Here is a 5,734-nt window from a genome sequence, read left to right as displayed (position 1 = left end):
TGGTGCGAGTGGATGTGTGGGCGATGAAGGAAGGGGGCCGGTGGACTTTTAAGGCCGGCCGCGCGCGGGATACGATGCCATTGAGGGCGGCGCAGAAGCCCAGCCGCCGCCCGCCAGTGCGCGCGCAGAACAGGAAGCCGCGCCATTGATGGCGAAGCCTGCGACGCAGACACGGAATCGCTGACCGCCGAAGCGATGCCCTCGATGCACACTCGCTGCCAGGCGGGCCAGTGGAGACGCGAGCGGACACTTTGCGCGTCCGCGTAGCGTCCGCAGAGATGCAAACCTGGCGCATATTTGGGCCAGGTTTGCGTCTCCGCGGACGGCCCGGTCACTTTGCGCCGCCCCGCTGGAGGTGGTGCCAGACGCATTTTCGATCAAGTCGGACGCAAAAGGTCGCTGCGTCGCGCCTCTGGAGATGCCCATCTCCAGAGGCGCGACGCATTTTAGCGTCCACGCGCGTCCGTTTGCGTCGGCCGAAATGGTCGAAATCGACCGCGCGTCCGTTTGCGTCGGGGGGTGGCTCCAGCGGCACGACGCATTTTTTGGCCGAATCATTTTTTAAAAACATGAAACATAATTTACATAGTTAAAACATAAAAAAAACCCCTAACGCCTACTGCTGCTCCTCGCCGTTGTCGAGCACGATGAGCTCCGTTATCACCCACGGCCAGTAGCCATCCGGGGGAGCGTACGCCGGGCGCGTCGCCGGTGCTGGAGGTGGAGGAGGCTGCGGCTGTGGCGGCGGTGGTGGCGCCCAGGGCTGCGGCTGTGGGCGGCGGTGGAGGCGCCCAGGGCTGCGGCTGTGGCGGCGGTGGAGGCGCCCAGCGATACGGCTGTGGCGGCGGTGGAGGAGGCGCCACCGAGTCTTGTAGCGCCAGTCGAAGCGCTTCATCCTTCGGCAGGCCCGGCGGCATCACGCCGGTGGCGTAGCACGGCAGCGGCGGCTGCACAGGCGCGTCGTACTCGGAGACCAGGGCGCCGACCTTCGCCATCTCATCGTCCGTCATGTTCTCCGGGAAGTCGAAGTTGCGGCCCTCCGGCGTGGCCTGCTGCCATTCGTGGAAGACGGCCGCGACGTAGTCGTCGCTGTCGTCCTTCACCTCCTCATTATGGTAGGCGAGCGCCTCGATGTAGTCGTTGTCATCGTCATCATCATCGTAGGAAGCGTAGGCGTCGTCGTCCTCCTTGTCGCGGTCGTCGTCGTCGATGTACTGCGCCTGCTGACGACGCGTCGGCGCCTCCTGTCTTCGTGGACGAGCCGGCGGTGCAGACGCGAAGGGAAAATCCCTGTCGCCCATGAAGCCTGCCCTCCTTCTCCTATCCGTCTCTGTCGACAGACAGGTACGCCAACTGGGTGAGTCGATGGCGTACGCTGGATCGGCGCGGAGGTCCGGCGGCAGGTACCGCCTCCGTCGCCGGATCTTCGCGCTCCGATCAGGCTCGCACGCAGGGACGGGAGGGATGGGCACCCCGCGGCAGCTGAGCCGCTAGCCGCTAGGGAGTTGCACGCCGGACCAGGCGTCATCGCACGACAACCATTTGCCGTGCATGAGCCTCCCCACCGTGACGGGGAGCGGCACCCTCTTGCTACCGCTGCCGGAGGCCTCGAAATCGTTCTTCCTCCCCATGGCGCTGCGGCGGTGGTGTTGTGAGTGGAGGTGTGGGCGAAGGACGAACGCGGCAGGTGGACTTTTAAGGGCGGCCGCGCTCGGGATACGATGCCATTGAAGGCGGCGCAGAAGCCCAGCCGCCGCCCGCTAGTGCGCGCGCAGAACAGACATTCGCGCCATTGATGGCGAAGGCTGCAGCGCAGGCGCGGAAGCGCTGACCACCGAAGCGGTGCCCTCGATGCAGACTCGCTGCCAGGCGGGCCCGGTGGAGACGCGAGCGGACACTTTCCGCGTCCGCAGAGACGCAAACCTGCCGCAATCACTTTGCGTCGCGCCGCTAGAGAGGATGCCAGACACATTTTCGGTCAAAGCGAACGCAAATGGTTGCTCAGCGTCCGATTTGTGTCGCGTCGGTTTGCCGCTGGAGATGCCCTAAGGAACCACTCAAATGAAAAACATAGGAGAGAGCGGCAGTGCTGTTTTGTGTTAGTGAAACAGACACGTGGGGCAGATTCTTAGGCCCACATGGCAGGGACTAGGGTCAGATTCCTGGATCTCCCACGTTCACGTGGCACCCATGTGCCGTCCAATAAAATCCAGTTTCTACCGATAAATTCCTAGGCGGCCCCAAAGAGTCATGATCGACAGGTACACAATTTTCTTATAACGCTCCAACAGCAGTGACACATCTTGATGTTAACTATTTTGCAAAAGAATAAGAAAAACATCTTGATGTTAACTGGTTCGTGAGAGTCACTTATAGCTGGAATCTTTGTTATATTTTTTTTTATAAATATGCAATAAAGGTAGCAACGTCAAGGAAATGTCACTTCAAGAACATTGATCATATAAAATGATTGAACCTTAAGTATCTCATCAATGATAGAATGAAATATAGGGCGTGATGCGTATCATCATAAATCATGTTTCAAAAAAAGATTCACTCGTTTTCATTGTTAGCGCCACATGTTGACTCTATACTCTATAGCACATATGTAAGTTGATTTGAATGGATTTACAAGAGTACCCGACCATCTTTTAAATATGACAAGAAAAAATTAAAAACAATTCTAGCATAACAAAATGCGAGAATATTATAGCCATATATTTAAAAACCTTTTTTTTATCATAATACAATCTTGGTAAAAATATGTTCATGGTCCGTACTAGTAAAACTTCGGACAACCATAAGTCATTTTTTCTTGATTATTCCAACTGACGTCTGGGACAATCATGGGAAAAATGCTCAGCTAGGATTTTGCCTATGAAAACTACATGGAAACATCAAGCTGAACATGCATACTACTGCTGAAACATTGCGACATAAACAGTTGTAAATTTTTTTGCAACATAAACACATGGGCATTGGGAGTTTGATATAGATTCTTCTTAGTTACACAAGTTGTGGATTTAATGTCAAATGTTCAACTCAAATGCAAGATGTAAGAAACAAGTATTTTAGCATACCGAGACTTATTCTAGAAAAGAAATGCACGCGTGGTAAAAGTTGTAAAACCAAAATGGGTTGATTGATTACGGTTGCCATTATTTTCTCGCCTTTGTCATAGTGTGAAGAGTTTGAGACTGTGTATGTTTTGGTTTGGATATACATTGGTCATAAACGATTGCAAGAGCTATGTTTAATTTATATTATAGTAATAGAGGTGGTATTCAAAAGAAAACAAAAAAAAGCACAAGCTAATTCCCTGCTTATTTTCTGGGGTACAAATTGAACTTATTACCTACTTTTTTTTTTCTTCCAGAACTCTGTTTCTAGTGTTTTGCTTTCGAGTGATTCAGGCACATTGTTGCATGCTTTGCTAGGTTATAGTTCGTTGGGTATGGGCTATGAGCTATCGATAAGACCAAGATTAGACTAATCTAGTCAATTAAAGCATTCCGGACTTAGCTTAAAACAAGTTGATGGCTGGCTGAGGATGAGTTTTATCACGTAAGATTGACTGTACTGCAATCGTGTCAATTAGTCTTTCCATCTATGTCGTGTCCAAACAAACAAGCCTTATTTTGGAATTTTTTCATATGATAGTCTAGCCTCTAAGCCTCATGTAGTGATGCTTCACAGCTTACGTTAGGCTTACTTCAACTACTTTGCTCTAGGTCAATCGTAGCCGAGGTGTGGAAGTAGTCAAGGAAAACCGTGTGAACCTGGCCGCCTTAGCAAGTTAGGATTAGCATGACCATGAGTTTGTATCGGTTTCCGGCTAGTTTTTCTCGTAAACTGGTTAATTTTGTTCTTCTTTATGCAAAGGCATATATTTTTAGCATCACCTCGCACGGCCTGCCCGAGGTGTGGTCCATCTGTTTGTTTTGCACCAGCACAATGATTTCATGTTATATTATACTTCCTCCGTTCCTAAATATAGGGGTATAGTTTTTGGCACGGAAATTAAGAAACGCACATTAAGAGCAAGTTACATGAGTTTTGGGAAATATTACCCCTGAATTATTCCTTTGAGAAAATAGAGGAGTTTGCATGAGCTAAGAAAATGCAAATCCGTAAAAAATGTCAAAATAAGTGGTTCTACGCAATACACCTTATATTTTGAAGCTTTTTTTTGAAAAACCTATACACCCTATATCAAGGAACGGAGGGAGTAAGGTGAATCCTGCCAAACGCAAGATACAACTAAAGTTTTAAGTACACTCTGGCGCTCCAAAATAATTACAAGATGTTCTAGTGAGCATAATGTGATGGTGTTGTATCCAGTGAATACTGAAACTCGGTAAAAATCTCCAAACTTTTGTTCTCGTACGTCATATAACCTTTTGATGGCTTGTACAACACTTAATGCAGATTTTGCCGATCGATAACCTCTCACACGGATGACACAGAGTAATTGGTGAGTCCTATTGTGTCTCTTTGTCTCAAATAATCCTAAATCGATGGTGCAGCCGGTCGGCACTGTCCTCTCCATGCACCACAGTTGCCCAGGTAAATCTCTATGGACGACCAAACCGCTCACCTCTCTTCCTCCAATAAGACTCAATTTTTGCGCCTTGTCTCTCCTGAATGTCCTTTCGCTGTGGGACATGACTATTGACACCGTCCCTCGCTTGGCACTCGCCGTTTCCTCTCCATGATACCCAACCTCTACTCCACACTCTTCCTCACAAGCCCTACATTATAGGTCGATGACAACACATATGGAGGATTCATGCCCTTTCTTCGTGCGACTCCTAGCCTCCTCCCATCCTATTACAAATGTGTCTTAAATAAGATTGATTCGCCAGGAATGTCAGCGAACTTGTGCCACATCTCTTTGACACCACATTTTCCATTGCTCTAGTTTGGTGATAGTAACATTATTCTCCTTTATCGTCATCGAATTATATCACATGATTAAGAAAAAGAACTCGCATCTCCACAGAAAGCATAGCTCCCTCAGGGTAAGACCTACTTTGTGCCTCATTGCTCCTCGATGTCCCCTCATAGTGGCACACATGACTACCGATGTCGTCCCTTGATCCACGCCCCTTGTTTCCACTCCACAATGCTAAACCTCTCATCCCCAAGCTCCCACACGAGCCGCTCCATTGCATATTGATGATGGTGCACAGGGCTAATCCATGTCCGCCTACTTCATGCGACTCCTCCCACCGTGTTGCGAATATGTCTAAAAGGATTGATTCACCAGCAATATCACCAAATTTATGGCACATTTATTGGCACACCATACCACATTTTCCATTGCTTCAATTTGTTGGGATTATTTGTCCTTTATTATCATCCACCATATCGCATGATTAGAGAAAAAGCTCACATCTTTATTACAAAAAAAGATGGCGCCCTTTGGGTTTTGTCACGCTCATTAGCTCTATTGGTTAAGTTGGTTTTCAGGGATTTACTGCCTCCGCCTTTAGTGATTTTCTCCATGTTATCTTGAAAATATTTCCTCTTTATATGAAAAGTCAGTGCTCAGCCCCTACTTAATGTTTTCTAAGTCTCCACAAATTTTAGTTGGTGAAAAAAAAGGAAAGCTGCTATATTGTGTAGCCCTAACGGGGTGGCCACAACATAATCACACAACTAGGCTGGGCAGTGGGCACCACTGTGCAAAACCGATAAGAGCCCTCCCTTGCCGTCCCGTCGTCCCTACAAC

The sequence above is a fragment of the Lolium perenne genome, chromosome 4 (assembly GCF_019359855.2).
Source record: "Lolium perenne isolate Kyuss_39 chromosome 4, Kyuss_2.0, whole genome shotgun sequence".
Classification (NCBI taxonomy): Eukaryota; Viridiplantae; Streptophyta; class Magnoliopsida; order Poales; family Poaceae; genus Lolium; species Lolium perenne.
The sequence above is the reverse complement of the archived record's forward strand: the minus strand, read 5'-3'. Positions refer to the sequence as shown.